We start from the raw sequence: 22452 nt of genomic DNA, 5'->3' as shown, positions 1-22452 counted from the left end.
GGATTTTAGGAATTATTATGGATTTTAACCTGCATTGGAGAAGATTTAACAAATATTTTATTGGGAGGAGACTTACGGGTGACCAATTTATTTGTATTGAGCATTCTTGAAAGCAAGTGTGTATTATGTATAATATTAAAGAATAACAATTTAGCAAATGCTGCTGAATACTGAAGTATTTTGAATTCTGAAGCCTGTTTCAGATACTGTAGTCTTTAGTCTTATGGACATTTTCATCTTAAATTTTAGTAATTTACACAAACAGATCACCCATTATTCATCTATGAACCAATAATAAGAGCAAAAGCAGAGTTAAATGAGTAAACCTTTAATGACATCATTAATATTCTTGATATTATCATCCCAATTGAATTTTAGTTCACTAGCAGCATATATGTCATTGTATTGTATTCTAACTTAGTGTGGGGATGTCTGTTAGGTTACTAAATGACTTGCTTTGGTTGAGACACTTTAATTTTTTTTTAAATATAAAACTTGTAATAGCCAGACACATGACCAGGAAATACATCGTGCAGCTATTAATGAATTGCTTCTGGTTGCTGTGATTATGTTGGTATGACTGTGAACAAAGTGAATCATAATACTTCATGACCTCAATCTAGTGCCTTTTCCTGGGGACATGCACCATCATGCTCAGAAATAGATGCTAAATAAGCTTTTGGATGGAAAGTTCTGAATGTATATTTCCCAATGTCAAGATACCTCTCTCTCTCTCTCTCTCTCTCTCTCTCTCTCTCTCTCTCTCTCTCTATCACACACACACACACACACACACACACACACACACACACACACACACACACGCTGAGGCAGGGTGGAAGAAATCTAGAATTTTCTAAATTTCAGATTCATTTTACTTGTCCTATGATCATAATCCTGTCCTAATCCCACATTCATTGGTTGAAATTATTGTAACTCTAATTATATCTATAAGTAAAATAGAAAATTAATACATAAGTAATTGCAGGTATAATTAATTTAATAGTAATCTAAAATTTTAGAATATTTTATCAATTTCAAAAGATTTCCATATGTATTAACTTCTTCAAGACACAAAATAACTTTATCCTTTGGACAGACCTTGTTAATCCATTTTACAGAGGAACAAAGATTTTAAAAGACTTCTTGAAGACTTATATAATCTAATTAGTATTAGAGACATAACTAAAAATCTTCCTCTTAGTACCTACTGCAGGGCTTTCTTATAATACCTTAATATTCAAAATGCCAGTTGAATATTTTCAGTTTAATGATTTATAAAAATTCTGTTTTAAGGCTGGATGGCAAGTATACAAAAGTTAGGTTTATTATAGGTCTTTGTAATGTGACAGCTTCAGTTTCTCTTAAATGTTCCAAAATAATATGTGTTCCCATGTGGAAGATGTAGTGAGTACTCGCTAAAACAAAACCGGTAAGTTCCAGGTCTCAGATACAAATTCTAGGAAATAGCCTGGCTGGTGTTGCTCAGCAGTTGCTCAGCATCAACCTAGGAACCAAGAGGTTGCAGGTTCAATTCTGGGTCAGGACACATGCCCAGATTGCAGCTAGATCCCCAGTAGAGGACGTGCATGAGGCAGCCGATCAATGTTTCTCTCATCAATGTTTCTCTCTCTATCTCTCTCCCAACCTCTCTCTAAAAGCAATAAAAACATATTTTTTAAAATATTCTAGGAGATATCACTTACATGGGAAATCACATTCTTTTGTGCAAAAAGAAAAAGAACCTATTCTTTAAAAGAATTATTAGAATACTATATGATGGGATTTCATAATACAGATTATCTATTTTTGGTTTACCATAAATTCTTCAAGGTTAAAGGGTTTAAATTTGAGTTAGATAATATTATTAAGAGTATCACATATTTATAGCTAGTTAATCTAAAGAGGTTTGGTCAATGACAATTTGAGGAAAATCTTGTAGATATGTATAAATAATTTTATCACTTCATTTCCCTGTTAAAAATTGTTCCATTTTGGATGAACTCTCTGTATAATTTGAATGTCTGAAATTGCCATGGAGGAAAAAACACACATACACACCATCATCACCATCACCATCACTATCACCAACACCATCACCATCACCATCACCATCACCAAAATCATCACCATCACCATCACTAAAGCCACCACTACCATAAAAAGCAATGATGATTTCTGAAGTCTTTAGTTTCTTGTGAGATTTATCACCAAGTAAGATACTAGAGGGACACCTAGTTATAAATATTTTATAAAATCAATGAATTTTCCAAAAAAGAAAAGCAAAGGTTTTAATGAAATTGCTGGCAACATTAAGAACAATTAACACAAAAAAAACTATCTTTCCTGAAATTTTCCACACTTTAGCAATACTTAATTATATCTCCATTTCAGGATTTTAATAGAATATAATGTTAATTAAGCCATTCTATTAGCATTATTCTATGAGGCTTGCAGGATGATTATTTTTTGAAACACGATACATTCATCCATTGCTGTTTACAAAGTGAACAGGTCAGCTTATCTTTCCAGTTGATCTATCCCAGAAGACATTAAGTAACTCTTAAGTATAAAATTTTAAATATAAAGTGCTAATATTCGTAGTGTTATGTATTTTCAGAACAGACGTAATGTTTGAAATATGTGAAGGAAAATATTCAGAAATGATTAAAATACCATTTAGCCCCACTCACATCCTCCCAGAGGTTTATTTACTCTGGATGCAACACCTTTGCAAAGGGGAACAACTAGTCTACACTAATAAAAGACAAACATGCAAATTGACCGTACCTTTGCTACACCTTAAGCCATGCCCACCAGCCAATCAGAGCAACTATATGCAAATTAACCCAACCAAGATGGCAGCCGGCAGCCACAGAGCTGGAGCAAGGAGGAGGATTGGTTGCCCCAGTGATGGGGGAAGCCAAGCTTCCCAGCTGCCGCAGCCAGGCTCTGAGTTCCACTCAAAGCAACAAAGTTTCAATTATAGAAGGTAAATAAACCCCAGATACCTGCTTTCAGCCGGCTGTGGCCACGGAGCTGGAGCGAGCAGGAGGCTTCCCGCCTGCCTGCTGCGAGTGGCTCTGAGCTCCACTCAAAGCAACAAAGTTTCAATTATAGAGGGTAAATAAATCCCAGAATAAAAAGAAAAAAAGGAGAGGCTGGGAGCTTCCGTCACAGGGGGGGCTTGGCCAGCCTGAAAACGGCCCTCAGCCCCTCACCCAGACTGGCCAGGCACCCCAGTGGGGACCCCCCCACCCTAAAGGGGGTGTGGCCAGCCTGAAAACAGCCATCAGCCCCTCACCCAGGCTGGCCAAACCTCCATGGGGTGAGGTTCCCCACTGAGGGGGGCTCGACCAGCCTGCAAACAGCCATCAGCCCCTCACCCAGGCTTGCCAGGCACCCCAGTGGGGACTCTCACCCTGAAGGGGGTGTGACCAGCTGCAAACACCCATCAGCCCCTCACCCAGGCTGGCCAGGCACCCCAGCGGACCCACCCTGATCCAGGACACACTTCAGGGCAAACCAGCTGGCCCCCACCCGTGCACCAGGCTTCTATCCTATATAATAAAAGGGCAATATGCAAATTGACCCTAACAGCAGAAAGACTGGGAATGACTGGTCACTATGACACACACTGACCACCAGGGGGCAGACGCTCAATGCAGGAGCTGCCCCCCGGTGGTCAGTGCGCTCCCACAGGGGGAGCTCTGCTCAGCCACAAGCCAGGCTAATGGGTGCCAGTACAGCGGTGGTGGTGGGAGCCTCTCCCGCCTCCTCAGCAGTGCTAAGGATGTCTGACTGCAGCTTAGGCCTGCTCCCCGCTGGCAAGTGGACATCCCCCGAGGGTTGCCGGGCTGCCAAAGGGACATTTGACTTCCAGCTTGGGCCCGATACCCCAGGGAGCGGGCCTAATTCAGTAGGTGGACATCCTCCGAGGGGTCCCAGACTGCAAGAGGGCATAGACTGGGCTGAGGGACACTCCTGAGTGCACAAATTTTTGTGCACCGGACCTCTAGTATAGTTTATAAGATAGAGCTGCACACACTAGAAGAATGTGTGATAAGTGGTTTTATAATGTCTTGATTATATAAACAACCTCTATGAATTGTGCAAAATAAATTAGCTTTCTTTAATTCTTAAAAAAATAAGGAATAATAATTGTGATATAAGGGACATTTAATAAAATTAAGTTTTCAAATTAGTAAACAAACTATTTCAAGTTTTCTTTGGAATATGTTTAAAAGGTAAGATCAAGAAAAATGTATCTATGCCCTGTGGGTGTGGCTCAGTGGTTGAGTGTCGACCCATGAAGCAGTAGGTCACAGTTCCATTCCCATTCAGAGCACATGACCGGGTTGCTGGCTCAATCCCCAGTATGGGGGTGCAGGAGGCAGCTAATCAATGATTCTCTCTCATTATAGGATGTTTTTATCTCTCTCTCCCTCTCTCTGAAATCAATAAAACATATTTTTAAAAAAGAAATACATATCTACTAACATTATCTACCCATGATGCCCATCTGTTAGGGTCTGGTCTTACAACCCTTGGCTATTAGCTGCCTCTAGTGTGTTTGTAAAAGATAAGATAGCAAGAAATATAATCTTCAAGGACAATTGGCCAATGTCAGAGCTGGCAAAACCATTAGGAGTACTGTTAACTCCATTGGAATTTTAAGTTTTCTGGTAGACTGTGGATTTGTAAAACAAGAAAATTTCATAAGTGGGCAGAGATATTTAATTAGCAGTTAAGATATGATGTATTTTTTTTGTGTGTATGGAATATGGATACTTTTTTAGATATGTTTTTTCAAATAAACCACTTCTCTCTTTTCTGATACTCCCCTTGCTAAGCCACTCTCTTATTGATTTGGCAATATAATTTTAAAATGATTAAATATTTATAAGTAATTTGGTATTCCAGATATCTTGATACTGGGATTGATGCACCCTCAAATCAGAGGTTAGCAAAGTACAGCCCGGGAGCCAAATCTGGCCCACTACCTGTTTTTGTGTGACCCGTGAGCCAAAAATAGTTCTTAAATTTTAAATTGTTAAAAAAATACACAAAAGAACAAGATTTTATGACTCATAAAAATTATATGAAATTCAAATTTTAGTAAATACGTAAAATGTGATTGGTAAACAAGCATGCCATCATTTACATATTGTTTTTGCTACTTTCACACTACAGTGGTGTATTGGAAATTTGCAAGAGAGATCATAAAATCCACAAAGCCTAAAATGTTTACTAAAATGTATGCTATCTGGTTCTTTACTGAAACTTTGCTGATCTCTGCTTTGAATTGTAAAAATGATTATTTCCATCTCTTGGAAATGTGATTAAAAATTAATGTAACATCTTTTTTTTTTCTTTGTAAATTCTTACCCAAGGATATTTTTTCTTTGATTTTTAGAGAGAGTGGAAGGGAAGGGGAAAGACACTGAGAGAGAAACATCGATGTGAGAGAGACACATTAATTGGTTGCCTCCAGCACAAACTGACCGGAGCTGGGGATCTTGACCAGAATCGAACCCAGACCCTTCTTCAGTCTGTGGGCTGATGCTCTATCCACTGAGCCAAGTCAGCTACGGCTGTAACATCTTTAAAGTAAAAATTGCTGGAGGAACATCTGGGGATTATAAACTACCTAGAGTAAACAGGGTAACAGTATTCTCCTTGGTCTAAAATTATTTTTATTATCATTTTTATCTAATTAAATTAAATATTACCCTGGAAAACTATTTCAGAATCTGAAAAGTTACATTTGAAATCCACCATCTATGCTTATGACTTTAAAGTAGTAATTCTTCTAATATAGTAAGTAAAACATCACAAATATCCTTAATACCTCTCATTTACAAAAGTTTATATTTGGCAAATATTAATATAGATTTTTGTTACTAAAATATAGTCTCTCTTTACACCCAATGAAGAATTAACAGCCAGTTCATGCTGGAAAAACAAACAAAATCACAAACAACAACAACAAAAAGAAACCCGTTCTTGCTATATCAGAAGTCTGGACCAGAAATTTTAAATTGGCAGCCTTGGGTCAAATTCAACCCATAGACATATTTTTCTTTTGTAATCTTTTTGCTATCTTAAAAATTGTAAATAGCTGCCAACATATAAAAACTGAGGAGATTTCACTTGGGATTTTGGTTTTTTAAGTTCTGACACAAATTCCCATGTGGAGGCATGATTATAGTTGAGTAGCAGCTGACCCTTTCACAGGAAGTGCGATCTCCCCGATTAAGCATGGTCCTCAGCTGTGTGTGCTGCCTGCCTGGTCTAGAACCCTCAGCGCTGGGAGACTTGCAGTGGGCCCTTGGCAGCAGCTCACTCCACAGGCAAAGGGCAATGGACGTTTGTAAGAGATCTGGAGAGACTTTCTCTGGCAGAGGCACAAAGGGTAACATTCTCAGGGGTATGGGAAGAGGACCAGAGTTTTACCTGAGATGCCCAATGGCCTACAATCCACACTGACATCCTCCCCTAGAGGACAGGTAGGTGGAAATATCACTGAAGCAGGGAGTATAAATTATATTTGTTATTAAGCGAATTATAATATTAATATTATCATCACGAATTATATTTGTTATTAAGTGAAGTTTAATAGTTAATATTATCGTTGTAATAGTCAATATCTGTATGAATTTGAGTTAGGGTCCTGTAGTGTTATACCGACTAGAAAAGTTGCATCGGTGATTTTATGTGAAATTGAATGGCTTTACTTGGAGTGGCTCCATTAGTCACAATTAGAATAGATAGCAGGACATTACAGAAAAACACATTTTATATGAGTCGGCATTTCAAAGATATACTCGCTGATTCAGGTTATAATATGTTCCTGATCACTACAGGTGTTCACAGTAGGAGGCATGAACTGTTGGTAGGTGTTTTTGCTTAGGAGATATAGACATCATTTGAGTTGTTGGACAAGACAGTGAATTAGATGGTGTTTATCTTTCTAATTCAGAGAAGCTACAATTCCCTGTTCAGTTATGTGATTAATCAGTTAATGATGAAAATACACAAACATGTGCGCATGTTTGTATAGAGGTATAATATCCAGCCATCTATCTAATTATGTTGAACTATAACATATACATATACGTTTATATGTGAGAATCTTAAATATCATATGCAAGAGAATGCTCTTGCCTTATACATAAGGAAAATGATTCTATAGGCTCATCAGATGAATTCAGTATATTATTGTCAGGTATGGGGCCTGTTGTCGCTTTTAAATCCTGATTTACTGTTTTCCTCTTCCTCTTCCTTACTTCTTTTTCCCTTTCTCCTCTCCCTGCTCACCTCCTCCATCACCTCTTCTTTTGCATTCTATGTCATATTTCATGGCTCCTAAATGACTGAAAAATGTTTTATTCAGTTTTTAACATGAAAATAAGACTAATTATAATTCATCAATCAGTTACTAATTATTTTTCCTGCTAAGTGAATGACATTACCCTACTTTGAAATAAAAGCAGGGAATAAGACAGGCAGAAAACAGTATCTATCCTCTAGATATAATGAAAAAGTCCCTATTAATATAATCAAGTGCAGATGAAAAAGATTAAAAAGACATGAAACCAAAGCCAAGATTTCAGAATATATAGAAACTAATAAAAATGAAAATATTATGAATTAGAGATTAAGCAAAGGATAATTTGTTGTCTTTAAAACTTGTCAAACAAGAAGAGAAAATTAATGTATCAAATATTGAATTAAAGTAGATAAAGAACAATGTAAATTTTTAAAAAGCTTAAAATAGATACTAGAAGTAAAAAGAAGAAATTAAAAAATTAAAAAATAGTATAACTAAAAATAAGTGACTGATTTGTTCAATAATAAATCTCATATACCTTTTAAAGTTATAGTGTATATTATATTTTGTACTTTAGATACTGAAATTCATATTATTGGATGTTGGTATTAACTTGGAACTTTTATAATGGTAGGAAGGATGACATATATACAGACAAAAGTTTTATCCACAGAGTTTTAAATACTTTTCTTGTCACAGAATTTCTCTACAACATTTGTACAATTATTTAGAACTTTTATTTTTAAATCAGACATATTTTATTTATTTATTTATTTACTTAAAAATATATATCCTATATAATAAAAGGGTAATATGCAAACTGACCCTAATAGCAGAACGACTGGGAATAACTGGTCACTATGACACACACTGATCACCAGGGGGCAGACGCTCAATACAGATGCTGCCCCCTGGTGGTCAGTGGGCTCCCACAGGGGGAGCTCTACTCAGCCACAAGCTAGGCTGATGGCTGCCAGTACAGCAGTGGTGGTGGGAGCCTCTCCCACCTCCTCAGCAGCACTAAGGATGTCCAATTACGCCTTAGGCCTGCTCCCCACTGGCAAGTGTACATCCCCTGAGGGCTCCCGGGCTGCCAGAGGGATGTCTGACTGCCAGCTTAGGCCCAATTCCCCAGGGAGCGGGCCTAAGCCAGCAGGTGGTCATCTCCTGAGGGGTCCCAGACTGCGAGAGGGCATAGGCTGGGCTGAGGGACCTCCCCCTGCGAGTGCACAAATTTTTGTGCACCGGGCCTCTAGTTTATGAAATAAGTTTCTCTTTTAACTCCGGTAGACCTAAAATAGTCTTTTCAGAGAAAGACACATTTTCAACTATTGTTATAAATTAGAAAGCAAAAGTCTGACTTCTCCTTTAAAATCATTGATGGAATTATTAAGAAGTGATCTATAAAAAGGTCCTTTGCATATAAACACAGTATTCTTGTACACCATGAAGTTTTATTTTTAAGTATTTACTTTTATTTATTATTCGCAATGTCATTCATTCATATTTCTTGTCCTTGAACTATTATTGTTCACCCACAGAGTTGACAGTGGATGAATGTTTAAAAACAAACAAAAAACCCCCAAATGAACAAATTCTACATTTCTCAAAGAAGAGAATACCATCAACATGGTTATGTAATGATAGGGTATTTACTAAGATATAATCATACAATATTAATGAGACATTTAAAGAGTCTGAATAAAAGTTATCTATTTTCCCATTGTTATCAAGATTTTTAAAATATTTGCACTATTATATTTATAACAAATATGGTAATAGTGGTTGAATACTTACTATGTACCAACCACTGTGCCAAGTGACTTATATTTAATATCTTATTTAATCTTTAGATCAATTTTGTAATACCCGTATTATAGAGACCCAGAGTGGTTAAGCTCTTTGCTAAATATTACTCATCTAGTAAATGGTAGAATGAATACTCTTTACCTCCTGGTAGTAAAGCCCCTCTAAAACATGTTAAAGTGCTTCCTCCCCACTAACTTTACTTCTTTTCCCTAAAAACGGTATTTAATTGATGCTTTTTCCCCTTTATCTTTTCAAAAGACAAAAGATCATCTCATTTGTATCATGCAATTACTTGAATGATTTTTAATGTTATCCCTTTCTTGAGTCCAAAGACAACAATTTGGTTTCTTCAGTCCTGTGATAAATCTGGAATATCCTTTATCTTTATCTAGTGTTGTGCTACTACACAAAAGGGTGCTTGCCAATACCCAGCACCTCATTTATCTATTTGTGACTTGGCAATATGCATTGGCGAAACAGGAAAAACAATTTGCAGGAAGTGCCAGTGACCTATAATTAGACTTCTCTTTCTTCTGTGGACAATTTACCTTTTACAACCTTGATTTTTTTTTAATCTGAATGAATTTTTACTATTTGTAATTTTAGTGTGTACTTATCTAAGTCCATTTTAAGAAAATAAGTTCAAGTTTGTTTGATTTCTTTGAGTCTTCTTAATGGTGTGTGTGTGTGTGTGTGTGTGTGTGTGTGTGTGTGTGTGTTTTCTGGCTAGATTCTGCAAAATTATTCTTTTCCTTCACTTTTGTTTTATGTTTTTCAGATTGTTAAAAATTTTCAACTTTGCATTTTCTTAATTCCTCTGAGTTTCTTTCATTTCTCTTTTATTTTTATGCTACTTCTTTCTTACTTGCCCCAGATCTCTTGTTTTGAATGTTCTTTTCATTCCCCTTGTTGTTGTTATTATTTATTTATTTTGTCAATATTATAGATGTCCCCCATCTTCTTGTTATTATTTTTAGTTGTTCATTATTAGTTGCTTAACGTCCCATTTTTCTATTTTCCTCTCTCTATCTACTTTCGATTTTCTTTGGCCATATTTGCTTTCTTTTCCTTTTGTTTGGCATGTTACATCTCAGTCAGCATTTTCCTGTTCTTCCCACTATTTGCTGTTTGGGCATCATCTAACTTTTGGGTGAATCAAAAAAAAAAGGGGGGGGGGCGGAAAACAGTGACAAGAAAGCTTCATCTCAACGTCTCCATTTTTCTTATTCTTATTACTTTCTACTTCGTTTAAATGATCATGTCTAAATATTTCAGATTATAAATAGTTTTAAATTGATACTCATGTGGTGATAAATTACCCAGCAAATTTAATCATGTGCACATCTGTGTGCCTCAGGAAAATAAATTACACGTAAGTGTATGCCCTAAAAAATCTCCCTCTTTTTCCATTTAGTTACCAAATACTATGGCAAAACTTCCATTACCTTGAAATAATATTCTTTGTTCTTTTTTTTGTTCATCTTCTAGGACTAGTCCTAAGATTATAATGAATTGCAGGGAAGGTCGTGGCTGCTAATAGATCAAATTCTGTTACAGCCAAGTGTACTGGGATTTGTTATTTTCAACATTATTTAGAAATAAATCAGGTGTAAACTGAGGCAAACAAGCGTTTTTATTATTACTATTTTTTTTCCTGAAAGTATCTGGAAGAGACCAATTTTCCTTCACTAATTTGATTTTTTTCAAGCTAATTTAAATACTGTGAAGGAGGGAAGCACAGGTTCTAATTTTGTTTTAGTTGCCATCAGCAGTCTTCACTGCATGGACCCCAGGTACCTTATTAGTGTTTGTACCCCATACTTCTGCCTTCCCTCTACCACATGTGCTGGGAATAGAGTTGATGCTCTCAATGGTAAATGAATTGAAAAAACATACACACAAAAATATCCCTCTAAGTCCCAGAGTGGAAATCTCATCCTGTTTGGAAGGGTGATAGGAATAGATGGGTAAGATACACTTTGCTTATATATTGCCCCGAAGAAAGATGGAATAATAGTGGTTATAACAACAAACTAACAATGATAAAAACTGACATCTATTGAATGCCTACTTAACTGTTTTTTATTAAGGACAAATTAGTAATAATGACAACAATAATGATGAAAATGAACATGCATTGACTTTCTACTATTAGCCAGGTTTTGTGCTAAGTTCTTTATATGAATTTTTATTTCTTAATCTTTATAAAAATCCCATGGAGTTTTAATGAATACATTGGCTGCAACTGAGTAACTTGCCTAAGGTCACATAGCTGTTAAATATTTGACATAAATTTTATATGCATTCCTGCCTGCCATTGAGCAAGCATTGCAAGATGCTTTTCTTCCCTTGCTAAAGCTGTGGGGGTGCTGTTAATCCAAATTTTGTAATTGAATAAGAAAAAAATTATAGAATTCTCTGAGAGAGAAAGGAAAAATTATTGCAAGTTGTGAAAAATTATACAAATTCTTCCAATCTCTTCAAAAACACATGTACACAAATCAAACAGAAGAACCTGCTCCTCCTGTTTGTTTCAAATTTAATGTATGACCCTTTTCTTTAGATTAAAAAAATCTCTGTTCTAGGAGATTAGATGCCATAAATTCTATTATATGGCTACATTCTAGCGCATCATGAGTCATCTAAGAAAGTAATAGCTGTACTATTGATACTGAGGAGTAACAAGTTAGAGAATTATACAGAAGCAAAGCAATAGTCCCATAGAGCATAAAGAAATCAAACAAATCAGGAAAGGATAATTAATTTTCTGTCAGTGGAAAGCTAATGTGGTTCTAATAAATAAGAATTCCTTTCTATTAGTTTGCATGCTGTAAGTACTATGACTCACTTGGTCTATTTTTGCTGTTTATTCTAAAGTGGTATTGCCATTAGAACTTGTGTAAAATAATAACAGTTTTAAGTTCATTTTCATAAAAGTAATTAAACTTCATCACTTCGTGTTGATGCAACAAGCCAAGCAATAAATGGAGAAAAAAGGGCACCAACACAATCTTTCAGCTCAAAATAATGCAACATTAGCATCTTTTGCACTATGCAATATACAGGTACAAACATGTAATTAATCATGTTTTAATAACAAAAAATATTAGTGGAAAATAGTTTTATTTATTATTGCTCATAGGAGCTAAAAGCATTATTTAAAATATCCAGCGTCATGTTATTACCAGCTTGCATTTAGTTTAGAAAGTTTATCAAAGTTGTGGGGAAAATACATTCTTTAAATGCTTCAATTCAGGGCAAATTACATCCCTTGGAGAAGTTAAGGTGGCTCATAAATTCAAAACTCTGGCTTACCCCAGAGAGTAAAGTGTAGAGAAAAAACGCACATTATTGTTGAAATGATCTCTGGAAGCTCATCTGCTTGCGGGGTTGCTTTTGTTGATGGTGTGGAGGAAGAACAAGAAGAAAATGTATCTGGCTGGTTGATCATTTTCATAAGGAACATAACTTATTTCTGAGTGATGTTACTGCTGTCCAGTAGAAAGTCACAATTTGATGGATATTTTAGGGACAAGTATTTGCGCATGTGTTTTGTTACCTAATAAGCCTGTATTTTTGGTTTGTGAATTTCAAATTAATATTTAAAATGGAAGGATTGAGTTTAAATTGCTTTTATTGCCAATTGATGCAAACTTCAACTTTTATGGAAGAAGAAATATTTGTAATAAAATTACATTGAGAAACCCATCCTAAAACTCAACTTTTAGTCTAGTCTTTTCAAAATAAGCACACACACACACACACACACACACACACACACACACTCCACAGTCAGTTTTAAAAAAATATTTTACATGCGGAAACCAGTTTGGCTCAGTGGATAGAGCGTCGGCCTGCGGACTGAAAGGTCCCAGGTTCGATTCCGGTCAAGGGCATGTACCTGGGTTGCGGGCACATCCCCAGTAGGAGTTGTGCAGGAGGCAGCTGATCGGTGTTTCTCTCTCATCGATGTTTCTAACTCTCTATCTCTCTCCCTTCCTCTCTGTAAAAAATCAATAAAATATAAAAAAATATATTGTACAGGGACTACAAATTTTACCTGAAACTACTGTTATTTCACTAAGTAGTACATAATATTTGTTGAGTAAATGAAATGGAAAGACTTCTAAGATACATAGGCTTCTGTTCTACATGTAGAGAAGTACTGGGTTAATATTCTGTCAATTACTAACAATAGTTATGATGGTGAGTAGGGCTCCATGTTTGTAAATGATTACTTGAAATACATATGACATATTTGTACACCTTTTTATGATTTACTTAATTTTGAGATATTCTTTTTCCAAGGAGTTAACATTGTATGAGTTTGTTGAAATCATTTAACTTTAGGCATCTTCTCTGTAAATTGATTTCAAGGGGCTTAAATAGAACATCTCACCACTTCTAAGGTATGTTATTTCTTTTGGGAAATCTAGAAAAAAACCCAGGGGAAAATTTTCAGAGCCTTTAAAAATAGGTTTTATTTTTTATTTTTTAGGAGTTTTAGGTTCACAGTAAAATCAAGTGGAAAGTATAGAGATTTCCCATATACCTTCTGCCCCACACATGCATAGCCTGCCCCATTATCAACATCCCCAAAAGAGTGGCACATTTGTTACAATTGATGAACCCACACTGACACATAATCCCTCCCAAATCCACAACTTACAGTAGAGTTCACTCTTAGTGTTGTACCTTTTATGGACAAATATATAATAACATGTATCCACCATTATAGTATTATATAGAGTAGTTTTCTACCCCAAACTGCTCTGTGTTCCACTTATTTACCTCTTTCCCACACCCCAACTCCTGACAAACACTCACTTTTTTACTGCCTTTTTTTTGGGTCTTTTTCCAGCATGTGATATAGCTGGACTCAATCAGTGTGTAGCCTTTTCTGACTGGCTTCTTTCACTTAGTAATATGTATTTAAATTTCTTTCATGCCTTGTCTTTTTTTTTTAGTCTTATATCCTTTGTTAATTTTTTTAAACTAATAGTTTATGTTTAAGTTACAGTTGACATACAATGTTATTTTTATTTTCAACATAGTGATTAGACATTTACATAACTTAGAAAGTGATCACTGCCATAAGTCTGATATCCCATCTGAAATCATACATAGTTATTATAATATTATTGACTATATTCCCTATGCTGTACTTTCCATGACTATTTTTATACCTGCCAATTTGCACATCTTAATTTCTCCCCCTTTTCACCCATCCCCCCAACCCTCTCCCATCTGGTAACCATCAAAATATTCTCTGTATTTAAGAGTTTGTTTCTGTTTTCTTTGTTCATTTATTATGTTTTCTAGATTCCACATATAATGGAAATACTATGGCATTTGTCTTTCTCTGTCTGACTTGTTTCACTTACCAGTACACCCTCTACGCCCATCCATGTTGTTGCAGATGGGCCGTGTGTCCTTATTCATTCAGCCACACTACATCTTTGATTGGAGCATTTAATCTGTTTACATTTAAAGTCATTATTGATAGATTTGTAGTTATTGCCATTTTATTATTCATATTTTCATCTTTTTTTTCTTCTTCTTAAAAAAGTTCCTTTAACATTTCATGTAATACTAATTTGGCTAGGTGCCTCAGTTGGTTGTGGTATTGTCCCATGCATCAAAAGGTTGCAGATAATTTATGTCTTTCTCAAGATCAATGTTTCTCTCTCTCTCTCTTCCTCACTCTCTAAAATCAATTAAAAACATATCCTCAGGTGAGTATTAAAAAATAGCTATATTGCCCTAACCGGTTTGGCTCAGTGGATAGAGCGTTAGCCTGTGGACTCAAGGGTCCCAGGTTCAATTCCGGTCAAGGGCATGTACCTTGGTTGCGGGCACATCCCCAGTAAGGGAGTGTGCAGGAGGCAGCTGATTGATGTTTCTCTCTCATCGATGTTTCTAACTCTCTATCCCTCTCCCTTCCTCTCTGTAAAAAATCAATAAAATATATTTCAAAAAATAGCTATAACAGCTATTTTCATTTAGGGTTGTGGCAAGGGGAGATGGGAGCAGAAGGAACAGGCTCAATTTTCCTTAGTACCAGTCTCTTCTCACTCTAAGATATTAGACTTTGTAAACTCTAATTTAGAGTGTCAGCAAGTAGGAAAAGTTGATATCAACATCCAGGTGCTATGTAGTTCTGTTTTGCTATTCTTTCTAAGAGCAACATTTCTTTGACATTGGAGTAACTTCATGATTCAGTGGCATAATTTTAATGATACACTTTTTTTTATTATGTGCACTTTGATAAGAGTAAAGATTAGTTTCTGATATTTAGAAACCAGAGCTCAACATCATTTAATAATATCACAGAATAAAGAAGATGGTTGTCAAATTGTTACTGACAATAATTGGAACAGGTGAAGTTTGGTTAGAGTGTGGAGAGATGGTGCTGGTAAAGTTATAATCTGGAGAAAGGCTTTGGAGAGTAGAAATGATATTGATGTTCGCTGATATTCATTTACCAGAGATGAGGCTTGCAGAAGCATGTGCTGTGACATCTTATAGCATCCTCAGAGCAGCCCCAAATGACAGCTCTTTATGAATGAAGCCATTTAGGCTTAGAAAATTTATGTAATGTGTTTAAAAATACGCTAGTAGAAGCAGAATTAAAGTTTGTACCCACAGTTGATTCTGAACCCCACATTCTATCATGAATAAAGCAATTTAATTCACTGGGTAAATGGATGCCTCTTTGGACCTACAGTGTTAAGTACAGTGATAGGGATGTGGGACATAAAGATAAGTAAGACATGTTTCCTGCCTTTGACTTATTTATAGCCACTTAAAGAGAGCCACCCTGTAAACTGAGAGTGCAAGGAAGGTTTATGGTCCATGATAGAAACATCAGCTTCCCCGTGAGTGCCCCAAAATGAAGTGATCCATCTTTCCGGGACAGAGTGGGCTCTGGCCTCAGAGCGGATGTTTAAGCTGAGCCCTAGAACACAAACCTGGGATCCACAGTCCTAAAACCAGATGATGGGGATGGGAAAGGTTTTTCCAAGGAAAATGTGCAGCTTGAGCAAAGGTACAAAGATGAGGTTTTTCCAACAGATGCCTTGCAACAGATTAATTCATTGGAATACTTTGGTGCCCTGAGGAAATGGGACACGCACAATTGCTTTCGATGCTTGTAGAGCACAGCTTGCCGAAAACAGAACCAGGTGATGCTCCGTGTGCCGATGTCTCTCTGACATTGTACATCCAAGAGGGACATTTCATTAAACAGAATAATTGTAGGTGAAGGTGAACACTAGAGCAGATATTCTTCTGGATTTTATAAAAAATAAAAATGGTAGTCTGATCAGGGAAAATAAAAATGTTCACCTGGAATTAGTGGACACGATAAGGACAATTAGAACCAAATGTAAAAGCTTTCACATATCACAGTAAGGAAGGTTATGCATAAAGCATGTGACTTGCAATCTATATATATAAAAGCCTAAGTGACTGAACGGCCAGTTGACCAGTCAACTGGTCGCTATGATGCACACAGACCACCAGGGGGCAGATGCTCAACGCAGGAGCTGCCCCCGGTGGTCAGTGCGCTCCCACAGTGGGAGTGCCATTCAGTTGACCAACCCGTCCCCATGGCCCACCAGCTGGTCAGCAGCCACTCACTCCCTCAGTAGTCCTGCAGGTCCAATCTCCAGAGAACGGGCCAGGCACCAAGGGTCCGACCTGCGCTGCGGGCACAATCCTTACAGCACCGCCAGCCTCCTGGAAGTTGGCCTCCGGCACTGTGGCCGTGTCCCTTCCCTAGATGCTCTGCATGGAAGAAACAATATAAAAGCGGCTGCCAGGTGGCTCTGGACAACCTGTGCAAACGTCAGCAGGACGAATCCAGATCCTGGGCATGCAAGGGCATCCCACTGCCTGCCCAAAGGGCCCATCACATCCTGGCCACACACCCTCCCCCTCGGGTGGGCACCAGGTGCAGAGCTTACGGCCGGTGAGTGCCACTGTGTGGCACAAGCCTCTCCCCATCGGGACTGACAGAACACAGTGGGGCCTGGATGAGCAGGAGTGGCAGGCAGGAGGGGCAGGCAACGTTGGACTGCAGGTTTTGGCCGAATCCCCACAGGCCACCCCGAGGGACCCCACCCATGCACGAATTCATGCACCGGGCCTCTAGGTTTTAAATAAATATTCACCAAGTTAAAATTCTGAGTAGGAGGACCAAAACTTGAAGTTGATAAAGAAGACTGAAATGAGATTGGGCAATTGCTTAGGACAGTGGTTCTCACATTTGGTTGCACATTAGGATCACCAGAGGAGCTTTTAAAAAAAATCCAAATATCCAGGTTGCACACCATATCAATTAAATTAAGTCAGAATATCTATGGGTGATACCCAAGCATCAGTATTTTTAGAAATCCTCAGATCATAACTATATGCAGCAACATTTGGAAACCAATAGCCTAGACCAATATCTACTTCACTTTATTTCCCGAGTTTAGTTATATTAGAGGTCCGATGCATGAAATTCGTGCACAGGTGGGGTCCCTAGGCCTGGCTGGTGATCAGGGCTGATTTGCACCATCTCGCCCAGTCCCTATCGGGGCAGGCTGATCAGGGCCAGGCTGATTATTTACATGTTTTTGCCACCTCTTGGTGTTCTGGAGGTGTCTGGGGCCTGCGGTGACAACAGAGGTGACAGAACTGAGGGGCTGACATTGGTGGGCACACCCAGGATTTGGGGGCTGCCAGCCAGGGAGAGGGTCCAGGGGAGGTTGGCTGGTCGTGGGAGGTTGGCTGTGGGAGCGCATTGACTACCAGGGGGCAGATCCTGCTTTGAGTGTCTGCTCCCTGGTGGTTAGTGTGCGTCATAGTGACTGGTCAACTGGTCGTTCCAGTCGTTCCGGTTGTTCCAGTTATTCAGTCACAAAGGTCACTAAGGCTTTTATATATATACTAGGAGCCCGTTGCAGGAGGATTCCTGCAAGAATAGGGCTTCCTCGGGCCGATCGCGCTGCTAAGCCCCTCTGCCCAGGGCCGCAGACGGGGGTCCCGCCCACCCAGGGCTGCACACGGGGGTCCTGGCTGGGGGCGGGGCTTAGGTAGCACACGGGGGCCCAGATGGCAGCTCACGCTGACCCTCCCTGCCTGCAGTATGCAAATTAGCCGCCATCTTTGTTGGTGGCTAATTTGCATATCGCACTGATTAGCCAATGGGAGGCATAGCGAAGGTATGGTCAATTACCATGTGTGTCTATTATTAGATTAGAAGATAGCCAGACTTTACAGTAAAAAAAGATATAGAGACTGGTGGGGGGTAAGGTGGAGGGGGTCAATGTGGGGATAAACAAGGGGGCCATCTGTAATACTTTCAACAATAAATTACAAAAATAGAGAGAGAGGTCATGTTTCTTTTTAACACTGCTCATGAATGCTGTTGTTCCAACCAGGAACTGACATGCATAATGGCATTATAAAAGCATACAGAAAATCTGTAAGTTGCTTTTTTTCTACATTTATTGTCAAAATTCCTACGCTATCTTGCTCATCATCATATATTTTATAAGACATGACTGATGACTCACTAGTATATGCTGAAAATCAGAGATGACAATAATGCATACAAAGTACTCTTCACATGGCACATTTCCCAGAACACCTAAGCCACAAGAAAGTATTGCTGTGAATTTCCACTTTGCCCTGCGGATTGGTTAGGACATGATTTTACCATTATTTGTATAAAAGAAGAAAGGGAGATGCAAGTAACTGAGATTGAATATAGGTTTATTGATTCTCATGCCAAGATTGCATCTATTGTCCCTGCATTACCTGATAGACCAGGCCAAAACTGAATGCTCCCATGATTAAATCTAGATGTCAGAAATACTATTTTTAGGATAAAAAGTGGCAAGTTGAAAATTTTGCTTTGAAATCAATTTATTTACCTCACAGGTATCATATTTCTAAAGAAGCAGCTGGAGATCAAATTAAGGTCTGTGAGGAGGTAACACTTAAAATAGGGGTTAAGGAAGAAAGATTATTATTCCTAAGGATAATTCTAGATATATTGTCTTAGTCATTTCAGGCTGCTATAAGGAAGTAACATTGATTGGTGGCTTATAAATAACAGAAATTTATTTCTCACAGTTGTGGAGGCTGAAATCTGAGATCATGGGAAATGCGGTGAGAAACCTCTCTGGGTCACAGACTGCTGACTTCTTGTTCTAGCCTCACATGGTGGAAAGAGCAAGCTAGCTCTATGGCCTCTTCTTCTAAGGGCACTCATCTCATTCATGACAAGGTCACCCTCATAACCTAATAATTTCCTAAAGGCCCCGCCTTAAAATACCCTTACCTCAGGGATTAGATTTCAGCAAATGAACTTGGACGGAACACAGACATAAAGTCCTTAACAATTTAATTTCACATACAAATTAAGGAATATTTATTACATACCTACAGTGTCCTTAAGATTCACTAGGCACCAGGTGCAAATAAGCAGAAGACAATTTCTATAAAAAATGCAATATATAGGTGAGCAAAGACAGCACTTGTTATAAAATCATCTTATATAGTAATATAGTGTGTAAATGTTTGGTGATGTTAATGAGAGAAACTTGATCTTGTCCCATCACAGTGTGAGAGGAAGGAGTCAATTCTCTTTTATAATCTCTCAAATATTATACAAAAATATACTCATATTTCAGGAGATTTGCATCAAAAGAGTCTGAAGAGGAGATTTATAGGAGAAACTGTAAAAAGATTTTGCTTTGTCTAGTTGAAAAGGAAGGAAGGCTATGGACGAAAGGAGAGCTCCTGAAACAAGAGGCTAGTGAAGTACCAGATCTAAAATTCATTCACGTTCTTCTAAATTATTTCTCATGTTATAATGTGAAATAAATATAACATGCAAACAATCACTGCTCAAAAAGCTCTGCATGTCGCAGTGTCTCTTTATTCCTCCATCAGCAGGCTGCTCTTCTATAAGACTGAGTTCTTTGTTGATGGGAACACTGTTTTATTAATTTTAATTCCTCTGCACAACACAGAATCCTGCATATAAAAGAATTTGCTAATTGAACTTACCTTATATTAAGATTAAACACACAAATAACATCTTATTAAATTGTGAAAAACTGAAAACTTTTCATCTAAGACCAAGAATAAGATAAGAATGCCCATTTTTATTACTTCTATTCAACATAGAATTGGAAATCCTGTTCAGAGTAATAAATAGAAAGGCAGTTATATTAGAAAGTAAGAAGTAAAACTGGCTGTTTGCAGATGACATGATCATATATATGTAGAAAATCCTAAAGATTCTACCAAAACATTGTTAGAACTAAGCAATGAATTCAGTAAAGTTACAGGATATAACATCAGTACACCCCAACAGTGGTGTTTTTATACACAAAGAATGAACTATACAAAAAGAAAATTAAGAAAATAACTCATTTACAATAGCATCAATAAAATAGGAATAGACTTAACCAAGGAGGTGAAAGATTTGAATGCTGAAAACTATAAAGCAAAAGAAATTTTAAAAGACAAAAATAATGGAAAGACACAATGTTCAGGGATTAGAAGATGTAATAATTGTTAAAAAGCCCATATCACCCCAAATGATCTACAGATTCAATGCTATGCACATCAAAATTCCAATGGCATTTTAAAAACTGAAATAGAAGACAACCCTAAAATTCATATGGAGACACAAAAGACTCAGACTACCCTAAGTGATCTGGAGAAAGAAGAACAAGGCTGGAAGCATCACCTTTCTTGATTTCAAATTGTTAAAATAGTATGGTATTGGCATAACAATAAGCATATAAAACAATGGAACAGAATAGAGTGCTCAGAAATAAATTTATCTACAGTTATCTGATCTTTTGCAGTGGTACCAACAACACACAATGAAGAAAGGAGAGTATCTTTAATAAATGGGGTTGGAAAAACTGTATATCTACAAGCAAAAGAATAAAATTTGACCCTTAACTTCACACCATATACAAAAATCAACTCAAAATAAACTAAATAATTAAGTTTAAAACCCAAAACTGTAAAACTATTAGAAAGAAAAAAACACATAACTTCTTGGGATCAATCTTGACAATATTTTTTCAATATGACATTAAAAGCACAGCAAAAAAGCAAAAATAGAGAAGCAAAATTACACTAAACTAAAAAGCTAAATGACAAAGGTCAACAGAATGAAAAGGCAATATATAAATTTGGATTTGTCTACTTCCTTTTCATTTTTTTTTCAGTTATTGCTTCATATATTGTGAGGTCATAAATTTAATATTTTTGCATCTTCTTCATGCATGGACCCTTAATCATTATGAAATATGTCTTTATCCCTAGTGATATTCTTGTTCTGAAATGTACTTTTTTCTGACATTAAGATAGCCACAGCATCTTTCTTATGATTAGGATTGTGTTGTATGCCTCTTTCCATTCTTTTATTTATTTATTATTATTTTTGTTGTTGTTTAAAGTATTACATATGTCTCCTTTTTTCCCCATTGATGCCTCCCTGGCCACTCCCACCCCCCAGGACAAGCCCCCACCGCCCCAGTGTCTGTGTCCATTGGTTATGCTAATATGCATGCATACAATCCTTTGGTTGATCTCTAACCCCCCTCCCACCCCTTTCCCTGCCTTCTCCTCTGAGGTTGGACGGTCTGTTCAGTGTTACCTTGTCTCTGGATCTATTTTTGTTCATCAGTTTATGTTGTTCATTATATCCCACATATGAGTGAGACTTTGTAATTTTATCTTTCTCTGATTGGCTTATTTCACTTAGCATAATGTTCTCCAGTTCCATCCATGCTGTTGCAAATGGTAAAAGTCCCCTTCTTTTTTATAGCAGCATAGTATTCCATTGTGTAGATGTACCACAGTTTTCTAATCCACTCATCTGCTGATGGGCACTTAGGCTGTTTCCAAATCTTAGCTATTGTAAATTGTGCTGCTATGAACATAGGGGTGCATATATCCTTTCTGATTGGTGTTTCTGGTTTCTTGGGATATATTCCTAGAAGTGGGATTACTGGGTCAAATGGGAGTTTCATTTTTAACTTTCTGAGGAAAACTCCATACTGTTCTCCATAGTGGCTGCACCAGTCTGCATTCCCACCAGCAGTGCAGAAGGGTTCCTTTTTCTCCACATCCTCTCCAGCACTTGTTGTTTGTTGATTTGTTGATGATAGGCATTCTGACAGGTGTGAGATGGTACCTCATTGTTGTTTTGATTTGGCATCTCTCGGATGATTAGTGACTTTGAGCTTGTTTTCATATGTCTCTCGGCCTTCTGTGTGTCCTTCCATTCT

Source organism: Myotis daubentonii, chromosome 10 (assembly GCF_963259705.1).
Source record: "Myotis daubentonii chromosome 10, mMyoDau2.1, whole genome shotgun sequence".
Taxonomy (NCBI): domain Eukaryota; kingdom Metazoa; phylum Chordata; class Mammalia; order Chiroptera; family Vespertilionidae; genus Myotis; species Myotis daubentonii.
Note: the sequence above shows the minus strand (reverse complement) of the source record.